The sequence below is a fragment of the Phyllostomus discolor genome, chromosome 4 (assembly GCF_004126475.2).
Source record: "Phyllostomus discolor isolate MPI-MPIP mPhyDis1 chromosome 4, mPhyDis1.pri.v3, whole genome shotgun sequence".
Lineage (NCBI taxonomy): Eukaryota > Metazoa > Chordata > Mammalia > Chiroptera > Phyllostomidae > Phyllostomus > Phyllostomus discolor.
Window position 1 is genome coordinate 75,690,842 of NC_040906.2, and position 27,393 is coordinate 75,718,234.

Sequence of the window (27,393 nt, forward strand, 5' to 3'; positions counted from 1 at the left end):
ACTATGAATTTAAGGAGCGAAATCTCATAGAATTTAGGCATTTGCCCTTTTTAAAACAGAGCTCCTGAAGTCAGTTCTTCTTCAGAAAAATTAAGTGTCATCAATACTAGTAGACAATAGCACAGGGAGAGAAAGAGTGAAGAAATGGAAGTAAGAATGTCTGTGGATCTCTGTAGTTAAACTATAATGGTCACTTGGATTTTAGCTGTACTTTCCATATTTAAAACTCGTGACAAAGAGGGGTTAAAAAGGCTGAATATCTTTGTACCTTAATGAGAGAACGATTGCTATAATAGTATCAAAGATAAACCAGTATATTAGGAACACTAAATGATAAAGGGCGATAATATGCCATTCTTGAGACTTCTTGGCTCTTACCTAACACATCAGAAAGTGATTGTTGAATTTTAAATAGCCATACAAATGGATGACATAGAAATTTAACTTTGCTTTGACCTTATTCTAATTCACAAGATGACTGCAAAATGACTTTGTTGCATCTGAATGTATGCTGGATGCTAAATCACTCCAGAGTATAAAATCTTTGTTTTGGCATAATGTTGATGCATAAACATTTGTACCCCATACTAACCCTATAAACATCACAATCCATCAGTACAATTACAAAAAAGATTGTTTGTTTTCACACTTAAAGCAGACATGAAATAGAGTGTCCTTAACTTAATCACCACCTTGATTTACCACATTTGCATATATTTGCATATTAATTGGACTACAGATTAAAATTGGTTTTGTAATTTTAATTAAGTGTCCACAAAGGTAAATGATTAGAACTGTTTAAAATACATTCTGACATAAATAGCAGTAAAAGCTTTTGTGATGATGTTTTTGTGGAATTACATTCAGAAAGTGGCCTTTTTATGATAGTAATTTTAATCTTAAATAGAATTATACAGTCAAACAGAACTGTGGATTCATAATCATTTTTTTCAAGATTCATTTAATATTTTGCTGATTTGCAACACTTGATGAAAATGTACTGTAGGTTTAGCTGATTGCAAAATTAGGCCTCTAGAGCTGATAAACTGAGGGTTTAAACCCGCAGTCCTTAGATTCCTGTCATATGTGCTTGAAATGTATATCTCATTCTGCGTATGTGTGTGTTTTAATGGAATCAACTCATATAACCCTTTTAATGATATACCCTTTAAAAAGAAAATCATCTTAAGGGACCATCATATTCCCAGCTTAAATTAGGAAACATATAAAATGTTTAAAGGTCTCTTTGGTATATTATTCTGGTACCCAGAAGAACCGTCCTGGTGTTGACATAGGCCAAAATGTGTCGAATTAATAACAGGTCACCCTCACTGGTGCGTTCCCTGTGGGGATGGCACTCACAGCGTGAACACGTAATTGTTGGGAAAATGCACTGTTTTTCCCTCGGAACTTAGGATACTCAACGTGTGGCATGTGCTTTCTCTTATATCAGACAGAAAATTGGTTTTACCAGGTTACTGGATGCCTAGCACCCCATTCTTCCAGCTGGCATTTTCCTGTTTGGATCATTTTAAATGTTGGATTCTGAAACCCTCCCCACTCCCAGCTGCCACCGTCTTCCTTGGCGGTACCCTAGACTCAGCTCCCCAATGCTTCCTTGCACCCAGCTGCTTCTCTGCCTGGCTCCTGGCTATTTGGAATGTGATGGGATAAATAAGCCTTACCCTAGTAGTCACCTCTGAATAACTCTTAATTGGATTTTTTATAAGCTATAATAATGTCCTTAAGTTTGTGACAAAGCCATCAAATTTGCTTTTAGAAGTGTGTGTGCACCTGCTTGCATGCACACACAACTCCTGGTACACACTAAGAACAAGACAGTTAAACCTTTTAACTCCGCTATATCAGAAGAGAGGAGATAATTTCTTAGAAACAAATCATTGCTTATTAATTTTTAAGAGTCAATTATAAAAAACCTTTTATCCTGGCATGTTAGAGCAAAAGCTTGCGAATTTGTCAGGCATAGCTTCAAATCCCAGGCCTTCTATATTCTGAGTGTGCCATTTTGGCAAGCTCTATCTCTCTGAAACCTCAATTTCCTCATATATTAAAGGGGCGTTAAAAAGACCTTCATAAGGTTAATGTGAGACTTAAAGAAAATGATGAATGTAAAAGCATCTTGCCAGAATAGTAGCAGCGAAGTTGGTGAAAGTGGCCAAATTCAGGATATTCTGCACGTAGAACAGAGCAAATCTGGTGATGAATTGTTTGTTCGGTGTGAGAAAAGACGGGGTAGGAAAATTTGAGCCCAGACAAGTTAGACCTCTCCTAACTTGGAGGATGGGGAGACTATGGCAGAAACAGATTTGCAGGGAAAGGTCGAAAGTTGGATTCAGACTTGTTGAGTTTGAGATACTTTTTAGACATAGAGAAGTCAGTCTACTTTGATTAGGAATTATTTTATATGATAAACCCTAATGAGTGTTTTGTGTGTGTGTGTACACTTGATCACATCTTATGCAAACTGTACTTTTGGAAAGGATCGATGGACATAGAATTTGAAAAATAGAAGATGCCATCCTGAAGTGTTGAAAAAAAAATGTCTAGATTTAATATTTTATTATTGACATTGCTTACAAGGTCATAGAGGAGAAATTTTTGATGATTTTTAATTGTTATTCTCTGTTTCTAGTTCTACTTTCAGGTTTATTTCACTAGTTGAAGCAAAGTTTTTATTTGAACATTTTATTGAGCAATATGATATCCTCATATCTGATCCAGAAAGCACATTAAAAAGTAGAGAGGAAGTACCAAACACTTCCCCTGGCTTTATTGGTTAAAACATCCTGAATGAAATGCTCAGAAGAAAGAAGATAAAAAGAGAATATATAGGAAAGGAAGAATGAATGAAAGGAAAAGAAAAATAAACCACCTTAAACAGAGTTTACAGGAATCCATAGCATACAGAAATAGATTTCAACTTCTAGATTAGCTTTGTGTACAGTGACCTTCCCAGAACTTGACCACCCTTAGTTTTAAACTTGAGAAATTATTCATTAAGAAATTTGTCTTTTCTGCTCCCTTTTTACTGCCACCATTTTTAAAGCTTTGCTTACCTCTGCTCCCTGGGACCTCTCATACCCACCCACTCCATCCTTTCTCTCCTTTCTGGACCATTCTTGAATATTCCCAGTGCACACTATCATCTTAATGATTCTATAGAGTCTTACAAAAAAAGATTGACTGACTGACTTATGTATGTATGTATTTCTTTATTGTTTGTTTGTTTGTTTGTTTGTTTGTTTTACCTAGTGTTTCTGTCAGACTCCTGGCAAGAAACATGTGGCATGAACTCACAGCTCCAGAAAACTTTAATGGAAGGGCTTTTTACAAACATTTAGGAAGGGTTAGAGGAAGGCATCAAGAGGTAGTGCGGGACTCCAGATTGAGTAACAGTGTTACCATCCCTGGGCCTGAAAGGGCAAGTGGGAGGAGTAATTACTAGGACCTGAAGAGAGTCAACTAACTATGCCTCTAGTTAGAAAGCCCCAGCCAGCAGATTGCATCCTGGCAGGGAAGGCGCAGCAGAATAAACACCTCAAAATCTCCTGCCTGTTTCTCCAACCGGCTTAAACCAGTATCAGGACCAGAGGGCACGGGAGCCCATTAATGCAGTCCATTTGGTCCAGCTCACTGGGCACAGAGCAGAGTCAAGGGAAGGTGGAGAGTGAAGCTGGAGGGCCACACAGAAGGTAATCCAGTACACCTCAGCTCTCCCAAATATTTCCTCAGAAAGGCTCACTTTTGGTTTGTTTGTGTTTGTTTTCATTTTATTTGACACTCAAGAATTATCTCCAGAGATGTTAGTTATTCAGTGCAGCACAATTTAGAATATTGATCTAAGCAGTGGTCATAATATGGAGCTACTATGCTTGTCTGGGAAAGCACTTTTTCATTTTAACTGCTTTATTCGCCTAACTTGGGTGCCAACCCACCGCTTTCTGATACGTTCAAGCATTAGGTTTCCACATTTGCGTTGTTTCCTGGTGGAAAGGCATTTGAGTTGTTGGCCCTTGCTCTGGGTTGTGCCCCCACCCTCCTTCTCAATCCCTTATCAAAGTTTATCTATTCTAAACTCCATTTTCATTGGACCCAGTGTTCTTCTAGAGACTCTGATAAATCTGTGTTGTTATGAAAATGGTTTTTGAAGGCTTAATGGGTCATTTTCCTAGGGTTACATATTTGAATTTTTTTAAAGATTTTATATATTTATTTTTAGAGAGGGAAGGGAGGGGGGGAGAGTGAGAGAGAGAGAGAGAGAGGGAGAGAGAGAGAGAGAGGGAGAGAGAGGGAGAGAGAGGAAGAGAGAGGAGAGAGACATCAATGTACAGTTGCTGGGGGCCATGGCCTGCAACCCAGGTATGTGGCCTGACTGGGAATCAAACCTGCGACACTTTGGTTCACAGTCCGAGCTCAATCCACTGAGCTACGCCAACCAGGGACATATTTGAATTTTGAAAGGACTTTACAGATATCATGCCAAAACCCCAACCCTAAATTTCAAATGATGTGACCTACCTTCCTTTCTTTCTCTCTCTTTCTTGCTTTCTTTCTGCCCCTTGAAAGGCACAAAATATACCATGTTCTAATGTAAAGCTTGCCCTAATAATTTGTATTTGGCCACTACCATGGTCTCCTAGTTCTAAATCGCTAAGTCAAGAGAATACGTGTGTCTTCCGAAAGCACAACACACTTGGAATCCCCTCAAACACATGCTCCCACCAAGAACTAACTAGAGCAGAGGAGAAGTGGCAGGCCCAGGTGAAACCCCGTTGCATGGACCTCCGGGGAGACAGTGCATTATCTTATAATACTCACATGTTATTCTAAAGAGTAATTTTTCTAAGTAAGTTAAAGACACCATAATAATTCAAAAGAAATGTTCTTTCTATCCAGATTGAATGTAATCAATCTGCCTTTTAATGTACAGACCACAGCCCCTGTACTTTTCAGAATGTGGGCACCACAGAATGAGTGAAATCCAATGCTTTTACCACATCTCCTTTATCTTTTGCCAGAATCAGCTACGTCAACTGCTTTTATTCCTTCTTCTATAAAACGTCTGTTTTTATTTTCTTTCTTTCCTTGTTCACTGTGGCTTTGGAATTAGGTTTTCTCCTTGACTAGTCAGTTTTTGTATAACTCCTTTAGCTTCAATAAAGAATCAGGTGTCAATATTTTCTTTTTTATTTATGCTTGAAGACTGAAAAAGGGACTCTTTTACTGAATCAGTAATGAAAAATTATTTTTATAATAAGGTCAACAAAGCATTATTACCGTAGGTCATTGGCCAAGACTCAGAAACATGTTGATTATAGTATATTTCTTACACAATAATGACTTTTGGCCTGTGTTAAATTCCCCATTATCTTCTCTGCCTGATTTTCATTAGGCACACCCTGATTTCAGGGCTTAGATGTTAATTTTCATTGCACTTGAATATTTTATTTAGATTACTAAATTACACTGATTGTCTTCCTTGAAGAAGTTTTGTTAGGGAACGGTGAGTTCAAGAAAGTTTTCAATAGCATGCAAATAGTTTCAGCTCCTCAGGAGCTGTCAGGTGTTTTCTTTTATGTTGTAGTTTGTTGCTTAGCCTCTAGAACATAAATTACTCATCAAGGTTACTTAGATTTTGAGGAGTCTTTAAAATAAAAATAAGCTGCTCTAATATTCAAAGACAATATGTTAAGTAACATAGATTATGAACTTACCTTGCACATCAGAATTCCACTGATAAAATTCCAAAGAACTTTATCAGTCCATGTTTCCTCTTGATAAATCAAGCTAATGTCTAAGTAATACAGGCATTTGATATTTACTATCTTTAAAAACACAACAATCATGAGGAAAAATGACAGTGATCTTCCGTGATAGAAAGTTGCAAGTGACAACAGCCCAGTATTGTAGTTGTAAGGGAGGGAGTGCCAATTCGTATGACCAGATACCTGAGTTATCTAGGGTTACCCTGGGGTCATGCATGGCTGGTGAAGAGGCATAAGCACTGTCTCCAGTTATGCCTTTCTCATTGTCATTCAGAATGGTTTTTTCCATGGGCATAAGCTGGCCTCTAGTTGTACCAGTCTTACATCATAAAAGCAAAGTATCCCAGTGAAAAGAGAGATTTTGTCCAATATCCCTGCCTGGCAAAAGAGTCTCTGAATGACTTTAATTGGGTAAAACACTATCCCTGAACTAACTACTGCAACCTAGGGCCTGATGGATAACTCTTTTGGCCTCACATGACCTTACCAGGTGGCCCTTCCTCGTCATCTTGTGAGGGAAGGTTGTAGAAACTGGTTCTGGTGGAGGAATCAGCTGTTCCCGAATCACATGAAATGAATTTCTCATGGGGAAGAGATATGAAAACATAAGAAAGTCACTCAGCTTCCTTGTAATTCCAGGTCTTATATGGAAATTGAGTACAATAATTATTTCTACCTATCTCAAACTCTAAAAAAGTTAATCTATTACTACATAGACATGTTGTAACTTTTAGATTCTTGTTACCATTTTTAGAGACAACACAGTGCCCTCAGTAAAGTATATTTTTCTATTATATTTATAAATAAGAAGGATACTGTCAACAAGATACAGCTCTGAGGATGAAATGGATGATATAGACATCGAAACAATGTCATACTGCTAATATCAAGATCTTGCCCTGAGCAGGCTCAGTTTTTAAAGTATCCCATATATTAACTCTTAATGAATGTGGTGTTGCTAATAAGGTTCTGGAGTCAGATTGCCTGGGTATGCTCTGCATGACTTTCAGGTCATGTGACCAAGGGCAATTGCTTAACCTCTTTATGTATTAGATTCTTCATCTGTCCAGTGGTAACATTAATAGTAGCTACTTCCTATATTTTATAATTAAATAAAACATATCAGCACCTGGGACATAAAAAAAACTCAATAAATTTTAGAAGAGGAGGGAACTTTGTCATTTACTATTATCTTCATAATTACTATACATTACTACCTGCTAATAGAGTCAACCAAATGATCCCATATAAGTTGGGAATTTTATTTTCATTTCAGGCCATCTAATTAGCAGGGCAACGCAAAGAAAATGCAGAAATGGGAGACATTCGTGGATTCCAAAAGCAGCCTTTCTCAGATGGGAACCACAGCATATGTATAGTTGTTCAAATTCTGGTGCATTGCTGTAAATCTTATCACCTAAAATATGAATTATAAGAGTAGAGTTCCTTGCGTAAATACTTTGTGTTCTTAAATTTCTCAGCTATAAAAGTGAAATTGTATGATTTCCTAACATTTTGACCTTTTCCAGATACACAAATATTTAAATTTTAAATATTCATACTTAATAAGGACATTGTATTGGAAACTATAACTTTAAGTTTATTAAAAAAGCAATTCACTAAAACAATATCATTTTCTTGTATGATGACCTGATCCTCTAAAATCATTTTTCAGTGGCACTTTTTCTAAAGGTACATCAACAATTATTAAAAATGAGAAGTCTTGATATTCATTTCTAGAAAGAAATAGATTTTATATTTATAAATATTTTGAGAGCTGTGAAATGATCATTGTTAATGTTTCTGTTTACATGCTTGGACATTAACAGGTATCTTGGAGTCCAATCCACAGTATTTTTGAAAGCTTAACTTTCAGTAAGTTTCTCTTCCTTCAAATCATAAGAGGAAGTTTATTTAGAAAGTCACAGAGGCAGTAGAAGTGAGCCACCTGGGCTGCGTAGGCTCAGGAAACAAGTCACATGAGCAAAAAAAGGCCCTTGGAGCTCAGGAGAGAGAAGAGCAAAGGTGAGGTGCATGCAGGGAAAATGGGGCTCGGAAAGGTGCCGGTGTGCTCCTCAGAGGGAGAGTGCCGGTATTTTTTTTTTCTTAAGACAAATCATACAGTTTCTCCAACACAAGATGTTCGGATGAGAATGATGTGAAAATTACAGTCTCGCAAAATGGCTCCTGCCTGCAAGAGGAGATTACAAATTTTGGTTGTGGGGAAAGCAATGATTATGAGAATACCAGGTTCTGATAGTGATTCATCCTCTGGTTTGATTAAGATGTGTGGATTAGATTATTCTTATACCTACACAGTCTATATTTGTATGTTACATAATTCATTACGCTTAAACTTTTTTAGTGGAGTGAAATCCTATCAATCAATAAGTTTGATGGATTTCCTTTGCTAGTACTTCTTAGGGACTGATGAAATAAGAATTCACAAAATGTACATATTGTCCCCCCAAAATAAAACATAAAAGATGTTGGGCTCAAGAATGGTGAATAAAAATGATATTCTGGTGCTGGAAACGAGTTAAAAAATAATTTCAGATAATGTTAAGACCTGTGAAGAACAGAAAGTAGGGTAATAGGAAAAGCTTGGTAAGATGAGATTTCACCCTATGTCTGAATGACAAGAAGAGCATATCCAGCAGAAGAAATAACAGATGGACACATTCTAAGAATGGAAATAGGCCCAGATAAAAAGGGCAAGGGTCAGGAAACAAGGTAGAGAGGTGGGCATTATCATGAGGTGGGCCTCATGATAATGATGAGTTTACATTCATTCTAAGTTTACTGGGAGCCATTGGAAAGTTGAATAGGGGCAAAACATGATTGGATTAATTGGTAGCCTAGATAGAAGACCTTGGCAGTAGTCCAGGCCAGAGATTATCCAAATCCAAATTCTTGATTTCTTTTTTTCCCTTCTATAACTATACGTTATTTCTTCCCCAGACCCAAAGCTCACTCCTCCTTTATTTAACAAATTATTTATGAAGCCACCACAGTGTACCAGATGGTGTACTAGAGACTCTGATATAAAGATGAAAAGCATTATTCTTTTTCTGTCTTTAATAGTCTTGGTTCTTTTCAGTACAGTTGGAATCAAAAGAGTACCTAAATCTTTCTGAGGAAGACAGGGATGGCTCAAGCTGAAGCTTAAAGAATGAGTAGAGCTTGACTGAGTATAGACAAGTGGACTAGTGAGAAGGGTATTTCAGGCAAAGGAGAGAGGAAGTATTAAAAACAGAGGCACAAAAGATCAACGGCATAAACATAGTTCACTGACAGACAGATCATTCTGCACAGTTATGATACGTGGTTCGAGTGAGTGGAGGAGAAGCTGGCTGAGCAGTCAGAGGCCAGGATTTGAGGTCTCTGCTGTAATAAGGAGTTAGGTTTTATGCTGTAGGATAGAGAGCCGACAAGACTCAATGAGTAGGGTGGATACAATCTTGGCTTCCCTTGTTATATATGGTATTTGAGTGCAGTGGAGCTGATGATGTTGAGAAAATTACTGGAAAGTTATTGTGTAGTTGAAGTTAGACACTAATTGTCTGGATTGGAAGAGATGAAGGGACCAAAACAAGGAGTTGAGGAAACCATGAGGCTTGTTGGTTCTTTGAATGGGGATGGCTAAGTGGGAGGGAAGGGCAAGGTGGAACCTAGGGTGTTGTCATTCAACAGGATTCAGGAGAAATGAGCAGGATTGTTAGAGCCAGTTTTGAACTAACAATTTTGAACAGGGAGACAGGAGCACTTTGGGGTGTACCCAGTTGGAAGTTGAATGCCTGTATTAGATCTCTGGAGAGTGTTAGAATGAAAGACAGAGATTTTAAAACTTGTCAAAATATAAATTAGTTGGAAATTGGTGTTCTATAGACTATATAGATCTCTAAAATATGTTTTATTTAATTTGCACCTTTTTTTAAAAAATGTGAATCAACATTTACAACTCCATGTATTTCACATGATAAACCAGACCTAGTGATATGGAGCCTGAATTTTAAGATGGAAGCAATATTGTTGTGGAAGGAAGGGTTATACCAATAGATATTAGGGTGCTCTCTTTTTGCTTGACTACCCAACCAACTCACTCCACCTGTTGCTGTGACCTGCTTAGCCCCTGTTGACATTTGAGTTTTAAACTCCAGGCAAAACAATAGAATGAAAGGGAAACAAGGTGCAAGATCAAAGTCCCAGGGAAGGCTGGACACTGGAAAAGGAAGCTCCCAGGAAAGAGAATGGGAAAAGGGAAGCACCCTTTTCCCATTCTAAACTTCTAGAAGTCCCAACAAAACTTCTAAAGTTTTGTTGCTGTTCTTGTTTTATCTGCCAATTTTTCTCCCTCAACTTTTTGTATAGCCTTCTCATTGACTTTTGATAGCCAGTGTCACTGAACTAAGTAATCTGTTTTGTTTATATTAGAAAGGATCTTCTTAAACTAGATCCTCACTATTCATACCATGGTCCATGGAAGGTGTTTCCACATGGGAATCATTTTCCCAGCACTTCTTGGGTAATGTACATTTTTCCAAACACCAGATCCTGAATTTATTTGAGAAATCTGGGAAAAGTATTAGTATTTTGTTGCAGCTATTAAAGCATAAAAATCAGCATAGAGATGTTACTGGTTAGAAGTTCACTCTCAACAAATTGAAAGTAGGTGCAGGGAACACTGGCACACAAAGTTAAGTTGAAGGTCAGATTGCCCTTCTTGGCCTGCGACTGGGCCATGTGGGAGATAAACAGTTGGGATCATCAAGCATTTGTTTAATGTTTGGTCCCCACAGGAGACTGGAAGCTCCATAAAGGCAAGAATTGTGTATTTCGTGTATGTCTCATTCACCTTCGGCACCTTGCCTCTTATATTTGATGAATAACAGGTAGCATTGGCTTAAAATAGGAAGAACAGCTGTATTCTTTAGAGAGCAGGGTGGATGGATGGGTGGGTGGACAGAGTTATCCAAGAAATTTTTCCAATATATTGAAAGTGAGTTTTACAATTTTATTATTTCTATCAATTTAGTTACCATATAGCCAATTAATTTGCCTTAAGTAACAGCACAGACACACACACATGTTTTGTTTTCCTGTTCATATAGGGAAATTCAGTGTCACTCTCACCTTGTATTTAAAAACAATTTCTAGGCCATGGGGATGCTTTAGGACCAGTATTAGAAATTGACTCTAATTGCCTTTGTTCAGGTATTACACAAAGGTATAATTCTGGATGGATTTCCAGATGGAAGTTAAGCCTTCTTAATATACAGAAATTCACCTTGTCAAATATGCCTTGAGAGAGAGAGATTGTTTTGCCATTGCAAAATGTTTTATTGGATAATACTTGTGATGGTTTTGTTAAGTATTTTGAAAAGTCCTTGGATTCTTCAGCACCACGACCTCTCTTATTATTTTAACCAGTTTCTTGTAGATCCTCAAAGCCAGGCCCACTGGGCTTCCTCCAGAAAACCACAATACACTCGGGAGTTTGTGCTTATAGACTTCACTCTCCTCATTCTCGTGTGATTAGTTTGCTAAAAGGAGGTAAGATAGGAAGACTAGGCCAGCCCTAGAGGGAGAAGGCGAGGATGGAGAGATGACCAGTTATTCACTCAGTTCCCGGTGAGCACGGATGGCATGCCATGCTCTGTTCTGGGGTATAGGGACATAACAACGAGCAAAACAAACTTCTCACCTTCAAGGAGCTTCCATTCTTGTGTGATGGTTTGAGGGACCAAAGGCAAAAGGTAAGCAAGTAAAACGTATGTAAGATTTTGAGAAGTTCTATGGAAAAGAAAGAAGTGGGGGACAGGCCAGTGGCCCTGAAGCTTTGGTTGAGGAGTTGAGTGGCCGCCACGATGGACTGGCAAGCCTCAGGATTCACCCAGACTGCAGACAGTTGCCTTTAGACCTCCCAGCCATTCAAACATAAACCAAACCTGAATTAGTTCCCAGCATTTAAAAACCTTGACATTTCACACGAAAGTCCAAATTTCTGACTTTTACTGAAAAATTGGAAGATATGACAGTGTTCCAGCTTCGGCGAAAGTTGGTGCTAGCTGCTCCCTTTAAACAGGCATCAGAAAGCTAGAGTAAAGAAAAGTTTAGTATAGTAATATGTACACAGTGTAGTGCATGCCTTGTGTCCAGAGCAGTCCTAAATATTTGATATCTATGCATTAACTAATTTAATCTTCGGAACAACCCTCTGAAGCAAGTGCTAAATAGAGGCACCTTTGCCCAAGGTCACAAAGCTAGTAAGGAGTGGAGCCAGTACTTACGTCTAGAAGGTCTGGGTCTCAGGTCCAATTCTAACCATTACATCTGTGCCTGTTTCCATGCTGCTGCCTGGTAAAGTCCATTCATTTGTATGTGATAGGGCTGAGACTCCAGGGCTGATTCTTGATCCAGGCATGACTGCCTCAAGATTTGAAGTCATCATAGACTTCTAGGTGGGCCTTCTTAGTAGATCCTGTTGCAAGGGTAAGGGAGCAATAACACGTCCCACCATTGTGCCTACTTGTCTGCCCCCTGCAGATGAGTCCACTCCTTCGGTGCTGCCCTCAAGGGCAGTTGCCGAGAGTGCCGCAGTCCTTCTGCCTCACCGGGTTTCCTGCTCTGCGCCACATGATTGTCTTGACTTCCTCACAAATCCTGAGATAAGGACAAAGGGCCGCAAAAACTTCATTTTGCTGAGCAAAATATCCAACACAGGATGAAAAATGAACACTAATAATCTTTTCCTTTTTCCTCTTTTATTTTTTTTTTTGAAATTCCATTTGAATCATCAGTTTTAGAAGATAAAACTCTAAGTGGGTTGTGTTTGTGTGTGTGCGGGCACACTTGTGTGTGTGTGCTTGTGTGTCCATTTCAAGGAAGTGAATGCTTGTCACCACGTAAGTGGTGGTGTTTGACTTCAAAGGACAAAAGGCGTTCATTACCTGTACATTAACGGTGATGAAACTTAGCAACAATAAATATTTAGCAGTGCACGAATCCTCCTTTACCTCATTTACAGACTGATTGGAAGGTTTTCACAGCTCAAGGGACTTAAACTTGGCATCTACTATGCTAGCCTAAGTTCATTTTTTATCTTTTTATTCCTTTTCAAAAGTTGTTTCTTAGTTACCAAATATCAAACATAAGTTGGATGTAGTTTCAAGCTTTTAGGGGCCAATTTTGGGTTTTAAATATCTTATTAACAATAGTCTCTAGAGACAGATATTTATTATAAAGCAATATCTTTAAAATTCATATTATTTTCAGTCTGTTTGATCAGTGGATATTTGTCCACATTATGAGCTAATGAAAGAATCTGGCTTCAAAGGAAGCCAAGCCAGGAAGGGGAAATGAGTGGCATTACTAACCCTGGGATAAGGGCTGGCATCCAGTCTCTGGGGGGCTCTCAGGCAGGGCTGGGATCCTGGTCCCAGAACAGCTGAGCACGGTGCAGTGCTTGTGGCAGGAGTGGGGACTAGTTCAGGTCCAAAGGCTTTGTCAGCTCCGTAGTCCTGGCCAGGCCATGTCTCCAGAGATCATCAGCCTTCATGTAACACAAGGCAAAACCTTCACGGCCAACTCTTTTTTTTTTTTTTTTTTTTTGAAACCTAAGTCCACACCTCTTTAACATTTTTCCAGTAAGCTGTACATTATCAAAGAACATGCCTGCTAGCAAGAGCCCTTGGGGGCTCTGCTACTCAGCTACGTGACTTTGGGTTCACCTTCTTAACCTCTTCTGGTTTCTGTTGCCCCTTCCATAATGTGAGGGTTGACTAAATGATCTCCAAGGCACCTGCCAGTTCTAACGTTCTGGAAGGATGTGGAAGTCAGTGGGAAAATAGAATTCCCTTTATATTTCCTTCATAAGCATATTTATTATAAGTAAGCAGGAACCTTCTCTGTGCTGGGTCTTCAGATTATAGGTTTCTCTGTCTGTTCTCCTAAGGCCTGAGGTAGGCAGAGACTTTTGTTTTAACGTCATGTTTCACTCAGAGTACAGGTCTACCTAAAATGGCTCATTCTTCCTAAATCCTTGATACAATATGAGATGGCCTTTATATTCCTGAATGTGCTGCAAGGCAGAAAGTTTGTAGACCCTCAGTGTGGACTTGGCCAAATGAAGCCCGAAAGTGCAACATCTCTGTTGAATCTGTTTTCCCGTTTTGCTGACACAGCGATGCTATACTGGAAAGAGAAACCTGGTGGTCGGGGGGGTGGTCAGGATAGTGGCGCAGAAGCCCTGGTTTCAGGTCTTGGCTCTGCTCACTGAACTTCATGTTCTTTATTATGAAAATAAAGGTGGAAAAAACACGAGGTTTCAGTGAGAATCTGTGAACTATGATACTCATTCACACCCAGTGTACTGTTGTTACTAAGTTTTTTGTGAAACAATACAAAAACACATATATATCTGAAACAATATTATGGGCAATTGGCTTTAATATGTTTTTACATTATCCTATTTTTTGAATGCTGATAACAACCCACTAAATTGATTTCATGACCTATTAATTGGACATTGAAAACACTGACCTAGCACAAACTTAATTATTTTCTTTTTCCTTGGGAATATTAGAGTTTGGACATGCATATGCATGCACGGCATCACTGCATGACCAGATCACCCCCCTGATGCCTGGGGCCCAAAGTTATTCTTTTAAGATAAGGAAAAGAGTACAAGCTTTATAGCCACAGAGTTAGGAATGAGTCTGGCTGGGGGACTCACAGGCTGTGTGAGTACAAGTGAGTCCCCAAACCTGTCTGCATCTCAGTTTTCTCTTTTCAGAAACTGGGATAACAAGATCTATCTCATGGGATTAAATAAACGTATTTGCAGTGCTTAACACAAAATAAGCACAAGTTAAATACTTACATGGTAGCTACTATTAGTCATTTTGTCACCAAGCTTTTGTCTTTCCTTTGGGATATTCTTTCCACCCATCCTCAAGTTTGTTTTCTTCACTTTTATAATTGTGCAAAAAATCTTCTTGCTGGCCTGGTAGTTTTGCCACCCTACCAGTTCATCTTCTGTAACAAAACCAGATTAAGTTCTCATAAACACATTATTTTATCGCCTCACACTCCCAGTTTTATTCTGTTATTATTTTCTACATTAGGCCTGTAAATCCTGACTCTTAGCCTGACCTTTCCAACCCCTCTCAGTGATGTCAGTATGATGTCGTTCTTTTCCTTAGCAAACTCACTCACTGAGGGGCCACTCCATGCTGGCCTGGTTCAGCGCTGGGGTTCAGCGAGGCACACGAGTCAACCACCCCTTTGGAGCTGCAAGGACTCGGGCAGTAAACAAGTACATGTAGAACTAGATGATGTGTAACTATACATAATTTGGGTAGTTATGAATGGCATGAAGAAAAAGGGCAAGAGAGAATAAATTCTGAAACTATTTTACTTACTGAAATTTCCTGCTTTAGCCAAAGTGGTTCACACCAGCGTTTACAACCATCCTCTCCTGTACAGATTGTCCCGCCTTTTCTTTGCCCCCCAGGGGCCTGCCTGGTCCTCACAGCTCTGCCTAAATCCCCTGCTCTCCAAACACAGCACAGTCACCTCTACTTCCTCATGTGTTTTCTGTCTCTACTACTTCTTTATTCTGTTTTGTATTGTTAACTATTTTTTCATGTATTTTTTTTAATCTCACCAAAAGATGATGGGGGAAAATGGCACATCCTTCTGGGCAATGGTCATGGTCCTATTATGGTACCTTGTACTTGGTAATGATCAGAAAAATGCAGTTATTGGTAACAATGTGAGGAAATAGGTGTTCTCATACCTGGTTGTTAGGGTATTGTTACAATGATAAAGTGACTGGGCAGTTTCTACCAAAATGTGTAATGTGCATGCCCTATGACCTAATAATTTCATTTATAGTTATCTTTTCTAAAGAGATACTAGCATAACATCAAGGTGACTATATAAGGATGACTCTAATCTTTTGCAGCATTTTTTAAGAAATATTTTAGAAACAACGTAAATATCTATTAGCATACATTATGGCACATACATCCAGTGGAATACTGTGCAGTTGTTAAAAAGAATAAAGTAGGTCCCTACTTCCAGAAACATGGCCAAAGTACATTGCTATTTAAAAACCAAAACAAAGCTAAAGAACAATATGTATACTTTGAAATAATGAAACAAAATAACGTGTGTGTGTGTGTGTGTGTGTGTGTGTACACCTGTACTGATTGAAAGGAAAGTAAACCAGCTTCACCAATACAACCGACTACTAACAAAAAAATAAGGTTTAAATCTATTTTGGGAGTGATTTATAGATTCCTATAAAAGTCAGGTCAGTTGTTAAGCATCAGTTACTATCATTTGAAACAAGAATGAAAAAAAAAGTGGATTTTAAAAATTCATTGCCCTTTTTCTCTCAAATTTCAAGTTATACTCCATAAATCTATCACTTTTGCCATCATCATTATTTGGATGGGTGTTTCATCTATCAATGGATGAAATGTTTTACTAACATTGAATCATAAAGGTATTTCTCTCTCAACTATTTTAATCCTCTCTCCCATCCCCACCAAGGAGATGCCCAGTCCATGCTTGCTTATGCAATAGTGGAGAACTTATTACCTAGTAAAGTTGCTGATTTTTTTTGAAAACTCTAGTTATTAGAATTTATTTTTCCCTGGAGCCAAAATCTCTCTCCTTATAACTTCCTTCATTATTCTTACTGCTCCCCTTTGGGGACATATAGAACATTTTTCTCTTGACAGCCTATCTAAAATTCATGTTCTAACAATTTATCTACATATAGTTAATTTTAAAAAGATCTCTAAGCATTTGTGTTTTGTCAGCAGAAAAACAAAAGTATGACAATATAATAATTCAGTATCGATTTTAATTAAGACTTAATTCCGAATCTAGGTGTTATTATTATTATTACTATCATCTGGTAATGAGGTCTATAGATCTGTGGCTCACTGTAAATGTTCAGGATTACGGGCTTCTGAGGAGGGAATTTTGTTTTATACATCTTTGTCTCTTCTCTCTTGCTCTCACTCTACCATGGTATCTTTACATTTGTGATGTGCCTACCACGTCTTTATGAAATAGATGGCTTCGTTCATTGTACCCACCTATGTGTATACAACATATTTCTCTTGATATACTAAATACAACATTTGGCTCATGGACTCAAAGTCTAAGAAATACTGACCTCTGATCGTTTACCATGAAAGAATACTAGGCTGCTGACCTTCTGTGTGACTTGACTCTGAATGGGGATTCCACAGTAATTCGTTAGCCACTAAAGAAGAGGCTTTTTGACAAGTGATTTTTAATAAGTGGGTTTATATAGAACATGTCTGTTAGTTCTAGGAAGTAAAGTTTAAAATCACAGAAAGTTTTGATTAAATATTTATGTAATATTTTTAAATGATATTATGCCAAGTGTGTATGTAACTCAATTATTAATGTCTATTAATAGACAGAAGCCATTATTTTATTTATTATGTATATATTTTACCAACTTTTATCTTTATATTTTATTGACAGTAATGAAAATCAAAATAAATACATTGCTTTAAAGAATAATTTCTCTAAGTCATGTGTCAGTATCTTCAATTTTTGTTTTGTTTTTGCTGCTTGCCACAATATTGACAGACATCTGATTGTGTGGCCTACTTCTAATTATAGATATAGGCTACCTCACAGGGAGCTGGGTATTTCTAGGAGACTAAACAAAACATGTAGTGCTCTGAACAAGGAAAACAGCAGCATGTTTTTACTGTAAATTGACTGTTGTCATAAACAATAATTATCAACACAGTGTTGGTGTCGTGGCACAGTCTTGGACCTCATCGTTCAAGCTATTTCTCTTTGTATTTTACTGTGATTTTTTTAGGGGGGGAACCCAACAACTGTCAATCTAATCGTTATATTCAGCCTGCATTACCAAGCAAAACATATTTACAGCTAGATCTACACTGTTTTTACAAGTTTATTAAAAACATGTGTTGCCCATTGCCAGGAATAGCTACAGCAAATGCTAACACCAGTAGGCAAACTGTCTCTTCACTTTCTTCTGGAGATTTAGCTACCCCATCACTTTAACTATGAGTTACAAAGAAGATGCTTCTTTGTGAAAGGTATATGTCAGATAAGACCTGTGTGTGTGGAGAGAGAGCGAGGAGAGAGAGAGTGCACAGGAGGGGAGATGCAGACGTGGTGATGTGAGGGCGATGCAGAGAAGGGAACCCGGACTACAGTTCTCCATCATGCCACCGGTCTGGGGTCACAGGCCAACAGCTAATGAAGTAAAGTTACATCATGGGACTTTGGGCCATTTGGTTTACTTTTAAAAAGCATGACGTTACCCATGATATACTTAAAAGCTACATTTTTTTGTAGAAATTCAATGCAATTTTTAAATAATCTTACTTATAATAATTTACATATGTAATTATTGCTTTACTGACCTTCCACATGGCTTGGTCACCCCTGAGTAACCTGCAGACACCACACGGCTCTTTCTAGCTCATTTGCCACTGTTTCCTAACTTAACACTCAACAAATATTTGTGAAGTGACTGAATGTTTGAAAGAAAAGGAAGGACAGAAAAAGGCCCATTTTCTACATTTGGCATGTCATCGTCATAAGCTCCTCCATTCTCCTCTACTTTTTCCCTTCCCTGGATTCCTCCACTATGTGTATATTAATCACTCAGGTCATCACTTGGCTGTATGATGTATTGTGTTTCTCCTTAGCTGTTTGAGGTATGTAGCTCCACATTAGTTTACTGACTCTCCAGGGTCCTTGTATCATTTCTTTTCAGCAGCTAATCTGGTGAGGTATCCACTGGGCATTTAATATATACTCTGTGTCTTTACTGTGTTTAAGTAGATGTCAAACCAATGTGAGAAACAGCATTCTATCATCCAGTCTGAAACATCAGACTGTTTCATTCTTCAAAGACTCAGTGAACTTCCCCCAAATAAATCCAAAGGCATATAGAGTGATTTGGTATTTCCCTTAATACTTAAGAGAAAACTTTCTATAAGTTACAGTTGCTTTGCATCACTGAGTGAGTGATCATTGATGGGTTTTCCATGTCTTGATGGCACATCAGGTTAAGTTCAAGAAAATGTGTTTTCAAACTGAAAAGCAAATGTCAATTCCCTTATAACCATCTCTAACAACAATAATAAACAACTCTGGAAGAGTGCCACCATAAAATGTTACTCAATAGCAGCAAATACCTGCTTGCACACAGTGCTTTCATAATTAGTTCACAAAGCATGTTAAACTGATCTCACTGCTTGTTGTCCCCTCTGAGTATAAGTATTTGTTCCGGCACAGACAGATATATATAGTATAGAGTATATGCCTAAGGAATGTTGACATGCCTTGTCATTAAAGTCCCCAGAGTTTTGCAAGGATTTCAATTTTCAGTTAAGTAGTTTTATTTTTTGTCATGTTACTTTCATTCTGTTCTTTGGGTAGAAGGGTTAAGTGCTTCATTGTCTCTCTCTACCAAGGAAGGTAGTTTGGAATAATAGGAGAGTGGCTTCACCAGTGGGGAAGGAAAACTCTATCTTACTCTACCGAGTGAAATAAAGCCACTTTGGCCTTCGGTTAGCTACTATACTATACAGAAACCACATGGCTCCAGATGATCCAATACTCTATATGTAGTTTCCTGAACAGTACACTTTCTTCATAATTATCTTTAATTTTTATAATGAAATGCATATCAAATATTTAACCCCCAAAAAATCAAGCTAGAAAATTGCATGAGTTCATGGAATGTTGTTAGGAACAGAGAGAAGACAGCGATACTAGTTATCACAGTATTGACTCTGTTCAATGTGGACTTGCGTCCAGCTGGCATTTTAGAAGTTTTCAAATCATATAAATTTTATTTCAAATTAGAGACATTTGTAGGATTCTAAGATCCTTGCATGATATTCTTATTGTGACTTTTGGAAAGGTGAACTCCACATGGATATAAACAATGTGGGTGGTTTATAACCTAGCATAAGAAAGGAAGACTGCCTGCAGATTGCGTGAGTGCTGCCTCTGCCTTCATTCTGACTCTGTGTGCTCTCCTGACTGCCTTTGGGTAGGGCTTTCAGGATGGACTTCTTAGGTCATCATTCATCAGTTCTGGTTTTTGAATACCTCTTTTTCCGAAGATCTGACCTTTTAATGTATACTGCAGGAAGTAGCTACTTCAGTGATTAAACCTGCTCAGACAGACAAGACAGAAAGAAAGGCAGGCAGACAAGACAGATACTACATGTCAGATAGTATGTACATTCCAGTGTTTTCAAAAAGAGTATTAGATTGCTCAAAAGAAAATGAATATATAACAGTTCTCTGCCTCTCTCTCCTTCTCTCTCTCTCTCTCTCTTTCTCTCTCTCTCTCTCTTTCTCTTCCTCTCTCTCCAATTATTGTGGAGGACCCTAAGTATTGACTATTTTCCAATAATATTTAATGAGAGTTAACTGGGCAGCCTTCTAAGAAAAAACTTTTTTCTTTAGCCTTTCCTGCTTACTTTTCTTTATTACATGATCTTGTCAGGTTTTAGAAAGAATCAAGCTTACCTGCCTCCAAGTTGAAGAGTCACTGGAGTTCTTTTGGGTGACTTTTCTTAATGTATGCTGTACCAATATTTAGGCTTAACATACATTTTGAAAAAATGTTTTTAAGGTTTATCTAATTCTGCTGCAAGTGTGGAAATAGACTTTGATACAATAGTGGTTCATATCTATTTTTCAATTAATAATAATGAAAAGCACAACCAAAAATTCTTAATTTATTAAGGTTTACCATTTCTTATTTAGCTGATATTTCATTCTGTCCAAATAGGAAGCTGTCATCTGTTAATAAAATTAACATGGCCTTTTGGCCTGACAATGTTAGCATCATGTCTAATTTTTCTGTATAAAATCCATGGTATCATAACTGGTTAGAAAGTATGTCTCACGTTTGGATCTCTCTTCAATTCTTGTTAAACTAACAAAATAAAGCCCATGCAGTATAACTGCTGTTATACTTTTCTCTGCCTCTAGCCTTAACTTCTTCCCTTATATACTCTAGCTAAATTAACCTCATATCTCCTATATACTATGGCTAAATTAACCTTGCTGGTCTTTCCTATATACTTTGGCTAAATTAACCTCCTAAAACATCACCCAATATAACCCGATTACATTAAAATCTTTAGTTGCTACTACTACAAATGAAAGCCATATTCCTGAGCCTGCCACCCAAAGCAATACATTACCTCCCTGCCTGCCTCACCTCTTACTTTTCCCTTCTATGAACTCCAGTGGATACAGTCGTGTTTCTCCAATTTTATCATCCACATTTCTTTCTCCCTTTGTATTTTGTTCTTGGTGTTCTACCTTTTAGTCGATGCACCTTGCTATTTTGGAGGGTGTGTGAACTTCAGATGGACTAGAAGTAGATTCAAATTATGGATCTAGCATTTAATAGATGAATGCGCTTAAGTTATTTAATCTCTCTGAACATCAGAGAGATCTTTTCCTCGTTGGTAAAATAAGAATAAAAGACAAGTGCTGAGAAGATTAAATGAGGGTAATATGATATTTCTGTGTGTGCGTGTGTGTCTCTCTCACTTCTGGTAGTAGGCATGCAGTTCTATTTTTCCCAAAATGACCTCTTGTCATCAGTTCTTATCTGAGACCTGACCATACTTTCTTTTAAGTCTAAATTAAGCTTCTTCATTCTTGATGAAATAACTGCATTTTTTCCTGGTCTTGAGCTACAGCTTCCTCTTTCCTAGAATTTCTCTAACATTTGTGGCCACCCTTTAGGACTAAACATAGGTCATTTGGTGCCCTGTGTTTAGTTTCTGCATGTAGGTAGATACCACACTCTGACTGCCCCGTGGAGGGGTCATGAAGGCATAGGTCCTATCTCATACACACATTCCTCCTCTGTTCCAGAAACTGGTGGCGTAACATGCAAGCTCTAGAAACCTAATGAACATTTGTTCTTGCTGGTATGATTGATGATGATGATGATGATGATGATGATGATGATGATGATGTTGTTGTTGTTGTTACTGGAAACTCTCAAGTTAACCACCACTTTTGACAAAACCAGCTTCATGTCACCTAAGACCATGTACGTGTTTGAACCCAAGGCTGTATGCCAGTGCATCTGTACCTGGTACTTCACCCTTATACAGTCTGATGGTTGGTGCCCCGGGCTAGCCAGTTGTCTTATTTTTTTAATCTCTGTACTGCTTAGGGTACGTTTTCTGATGCAAAAATCTGTATAAATTATTTTACATACTTATATTTAGTTCCCCTTGGAAAGAATTCAAAACTGCAACTTTCTTTTATTATCCAGCTTGGAAAAGAAATGTGTGATTTCTGATGAATTGTGTGCTATTTTCTGAGAATTTCTCCACTGACACATCTTTTGAACAGAAAGGATTTGTTCCCCAAGTTCTTACTCATGAGCTTTCAATAGACTTCAGATGTGGAGAAGCATTGCCTTCCTCAAATACGATTTGCAACTGCATTTGATTCACTTTCCTTCCTTTCATGAAATTGAGATGGACGGCTGAGCCAACCAAAAAACTATATGTGAATCGCATTTTATTCTAATAATATTAGATTGCCCTACAAACTCATGCTTGATGCTGTAGGGCAAAATCACATATCTGGGATATGTTTTTCTTTTTAAGCACAGTGAAAATTTAAACACAGCAGAGAATAATATTGACTTTGAACAACACAAACGTGATCTATTTCAAAGTGAAGTAGCTATCTGGAAGAGATTTTCAACTTTGGGTTATGTTGGTGCTAATGGTTAAACCTGCATACCTTGTCTTTGATGTTCTGTCTAGGCTCATGTGAAGTAATGGGATTAAAAATAAAGTGTACACCTTTCTTTTGATCTAAGCAGCCAAAAGAAAAGGGAAAAACAAACCTGTCTCCTGCTATAATTTAGCTCTAACAAAACTGCTCTAACCCCTGCTCTAACAAAACTGATGCGATGCCGGGCCAGGCTCACAGATCTGACAGGCCGCGCGCACTCAGAGGCTTTCAGAGCCGTCTTTGTCCTTGTTCCTGAAGCCGGTGATTCCAGGTACTGTGGCATAAATGCAGCCTTACACGGTTGACAAAAGTCAAGGTGGGTTCAATTAATGTTAAGCATTCCCTCTCAAATGACCCACCTCTCCTCTGTTAGCTGGTAACAAGGTAGAGGTGACTCAGGACTGTTTGACAGCTAGCTAGAAAGTGACAGCAAAAAGATGCTGGTGTGAGAGCTTTATCTTGCCGTCAGAGCTGGGCTCCTTTTTAGAAGGACCTGTTTACTGTGCATTTCATAATGGAAATCTTCCCATCTACTACTTGGTGGAAGTAGTACTACTTTTTTTCTTTATATTCACATACACACATGTTTCTATACTTTAAAGACTCTAATCGCTATAGAAACTAACCACTTCAAACTGTAGTTATTTCAAAAATGAAGGAATGCGATGTTCAGATATTTCCCATTAAGGAAAAAGGGGGAGAGACACATATACTTCCTGCAGGTAACCTAAAAAGGCTTCCCTGTACCTGGGAGCTCTTAACCCAAATTAGCCATTGGGAGGCCCTTATGAAACCCTTTGTGTTTTGCATCTTTTGGTGGACAGCTGGCTTTTTCTGCAAACTGGCAGCCACACAAAACACACAAAAAGAGACCCTCGGTTATAGTTCCCCTGTCAGTACCTAGGACCTGGGAAGGTGTGATGATGTATCTACGAGACCAGACTTAAACTCCGTTTTTCATGGTCTTTCTAAAACCAGCTCCTCTTCTTCCTTTCTCTGCTTCGGTCTTCATTGTTTCTGGGTTGGTTTATTTGTTTCTTCCTGTAACTGATGCTACTATTTTCTGTTCTTCCAGGTTCAAGCTCTCTCATAATTGGCCAGTGGGAACAACTTTTATGCTCCTCAACACATCTGCCCTCAAGGCCTTCCACAATCTCTTGTCTTATCTCACTTCTCTGTCACCAGTCACTATCCCTCCTTCAAGCTGGACTGACTTCCTTCCTCTATACTTCCTCTAACACGGTTCCCAAGGGCCCAAATACAACCTAGCCCTTAGCTTCTTTCTCTCTACACCCAGCAGGCCTGCCTGTCCTGATCCGATGTCTTTCATACTGCTGAAAGTTTCCCTGGAAGAACATATGCACCAAAAGTTTTCTCGGAATTCCCATAGAGAATTATCTAGAATTTTTGCCATGTGTTAAAGGCCTAAGTCCGCAGCAGAGCTTGTGGGGCCTTCGTGATGCTCGCTGAAGTCTTCTTTTCCATATCCCTCTCCCCACCACCCCATGCACACATGACTAGTGCAATTATGCCCTGCTGAACTAAGTTCCCAAACCGGGTGCTTGTGCTCCCCACTCTGCCCACAGCGTTCCACCCCTCCCCCCACTTCAGGTATCCTCTCAGCTGCCTGATGCAGGCCCTCCCCAGGGTCTCACTCCCACTTATCTTCCAGAGCTCCTCTGGGAAGCCTCCTCTAAACTGGTTCATGTTCTTTCCCTACAGAGCTCTGGGCCAACCCTGTTCCCAGCCCTCATTACGTTGCACTGAAGTTGTCCTTTTTACTTCTTTGTTTACTCCACTAGACTATGAGCTCCTTGAAGTCAAGGGCCACGTATTGTTTATCACTGTATCCATAGAACAGTGCCAAGTACAAAATGCTACTGGGATTTGCTTATAGTAGGAACAGCTTAGAGTCTGTATTATAGTTAACTATAACTAACTATTTTATATTAGGATTTAAGTTTCCTAACAAAAAGGGTCGTGCTTTCTAGAGCTTTATCCTGGGAGTATATTGGACAATCATATGTGGCAGGTATTTACTCAGTATTTTTCTCCTGAATTTATTTATTCAGATGAATATTGTTTTTCAAACTGTGCTCTCACAAAACCACATTTAATGCTGATGTAATTTCTTAAAATATTTTGGGAAATCTCCTTCCCAAGTAGTTTAGAAACCACTCAAGAAATTCAACTTTATTACTGCTTGTGAGCTAAGATGTTATTCAGGTCAGTCATCACAGAGAGCTTCTTCTGAACTCTTAACTTCTGATTGTGGGTTAAAATGCCTCCACACCAGAATTTGGCTATTTTAGTATATTTAGTAGACAAGACTGTGGGAACTTTAAGGGCAATGACAATATCTAGCCCAGTATATGGGACAGTAAATCTTTCTTAAAATGTGAGTGAATGAATGAACAAATGAATGAAAAGTATGTGATGAACTCTCAGGATCTAAAGTATACTCAGATATTTTCAGTGATCTCACCATAATTGAGTATGTTTTGGAAGGTATTTGTTGTACTTCTTTTAGCAAAATGAAAAGTAATGTTAATCAATCCACCCCACTGGGTAAGGGTCCTGCCCTGCACTTTCTGTGTTGGTTAAGGAGGTTTGAGTCACTGACAGGTGTGTCAGTGTCTGGATTTGAGTTCATTCCGTCATCTGATGACTGAGTCGTTTCTTTGAAGTCTCCCTTTTCAGTCCCCAGCCCTTGGGATTCTAGACTTTCGACTACTTAAGCTTCTTTCCTCATAAACTCTTATTTTGCTCCATTCCATCGTTCTTTCTGTTTCTTTTCTTTCATTCCAGTTATTGGATTTTTCTGACACCTTCCTGCACGATCCTCTTATCTTCACGGCCATGAACTCTTAGGGTCTTAATAACATATATAGCTCACTAGTGTAGAAACTTTTCATGTATAGAGTAGACAAGAGAAGAGTGTCCTTAAAAAATGCACTTGAGAGTCCTAGACCTTCAAATAGGGCAGAGAGGGAGAAATCATTTTAAACATTGTTTTCATATTTTAAAAGGTGACATAAGTCTTGTGAAATGAATGAGCAATGTCAAGTGCAAGTTAACTCAAGGTGAAACAAGCGATACTGCAGTAAAACAAGTATGAGGGCATAGTTCCTTTAAAACAGAGGCCGTAAGGATTTGTCATACTCTAAGAGTGCCACAGTCACCACTGCAGACACACTCACATGTGTGCGTACCTGCACACACAAGCATATGTAATTACAACAGGGTGCTGGGCATTTTCTGCTTCAAAATTTAACAATACGTTAAAAGTATTCAAAGAGCCAACTTCTATTCCCTCCTTTTGTGGAATATTAAAAGAAAAATAAAGTCTGTTCAGTCAAAGAGGACATATTATACCTGCATAACTCTTTGTATTAGAAATTGAGAATACATCCCCTCTGTTTTTATCACGCTGACAGAGTGCCCACGTTTTACAGCAGACTGGGTTCCCATCAAGTCAGCCATAGCTGTCCAGAAGCTTACAGGCAGCTTCAATTATATTTCCTCGAGTGTTTTCCAATGTACACGTTTTTAAGCCTTCAACCCAGTGGGTCACCTTTAAAAAATAAGAGTATCAGTTGAGAGAAGTTTAAGAAACCCATGGCCAGTGCTGGTCAGTGTTGAAATGGACGGTACAGCGCTTACAGATGCCCCATTGCCTTTCTGGTCCCACTTAATAGGAGTGACACAGACAAAGTTGGGAAAAGAGCAGCTGTACGGGGTGATATCAGAGACATGGCATTACTCCCAGGACCGTAAGCAAAAGGCACATCTGATTTGTGACTATTTCTCAGCAGATACATTTTTAATCTTTCATTAACAAACAAATAAAGAACTTACCACAGAGTATAGTTTCCCAATTCTGTTTTTAGAGGGAGCCTCACTCTATCTCTTACGCTTTCAGGGAGTAATCAGAATGGTGACAGCAGAAAGGTCTCTAGCCCAGAAGCCAGAAGATGTGGTTTTGATCCCAGCCCTGACAAAGTCGGAAGAGCTCTTTTAGTCATATCCATGAGTTAACATTTTCTAGAGCAGCATTCCCTAAAATGTGTTCTACATGTGTAGTTCCATGAAATGCTCCTTAAGAGAATACTGTTCCCGCTCCGGGAATAAAGCCCTGCACACTGTTTCTCCCCGGGAATATTCACAGCATATGTGTTTGCACACTCAACTGTTTCAGAAGCCCTGCGGTAAATAATTCAGTTCAACTTTATTAAATCTGGCATTTTCAAAACTTCTTTAACCACAGATATATTTTTTCCATAGAACACTTGTTAAAACCCTAAGGAACTAGCGTTTTCTAGTATACACTTTGGAAAAGGTACTTTTTATCATTTTAATTTCCCACCAAAAAAATGAGGGGGTAAGACTAAACAATTTCTCTGGACTTTTTTAGTTCTCAGATTCTATAGTTGTATGAAATTTTCAATTGTGTGGTCACTAGAGTTAAACTTTATATAAATGCCAGAGAAAAAGATGACTTTTTTTTAAGAAAGTAAGTAGGTAAAAACAAAGATAATTTTACATATTTACATTCACACAAATCGTCTCTCTGCATCTTGTGCTCCTTCACACTCTATTGGGAATAATTTAAAATCCACGCACAATCCCTTAATTTTTAATTATCAAGGGTTAAAAATCCATGTTAAATTTCCTGTCAGTGTCAGTTTAAAACTGTGTGCATAGTAAGTCCAGTAGAAAAAATAAGAATGTTTCCCCAAGTCTGTATCAGAGATGCTGTTACTGCCTTCTCTCA

At 38.4% G+C, this 27,393-nt stretch overlaps 1 protein-coding gene and 1 long non-coding RNA gene across 17 annotated transcripts in view; one reads left to right on the plus strand and one right to left on the minus strand.

Annotated features, from left to right (window-relative positions):
- Positions 1–27,393, plus strand: part of GTDC1 (glycosyltransferase like domain containing 1) — a 388,750-nt gene that overhangs the window by 267,226 nt on the left and 94,131 nt on the right. The gene's annotated exons all lie outside the window — the stretch shown is intronic.
- LOC118500118 lies at positions 8,328–12,365 on the minus strand. Its single transcript, XR_004902649.1, has 2 exons — positions 10,094–12,365; positions 8,328–10,055 (listed from the first exon to the last, which is right to left on the minus strand). It is a non-coding gene; the product is annotated as an uncharacterized LOC118500118 (long non-coding RNA).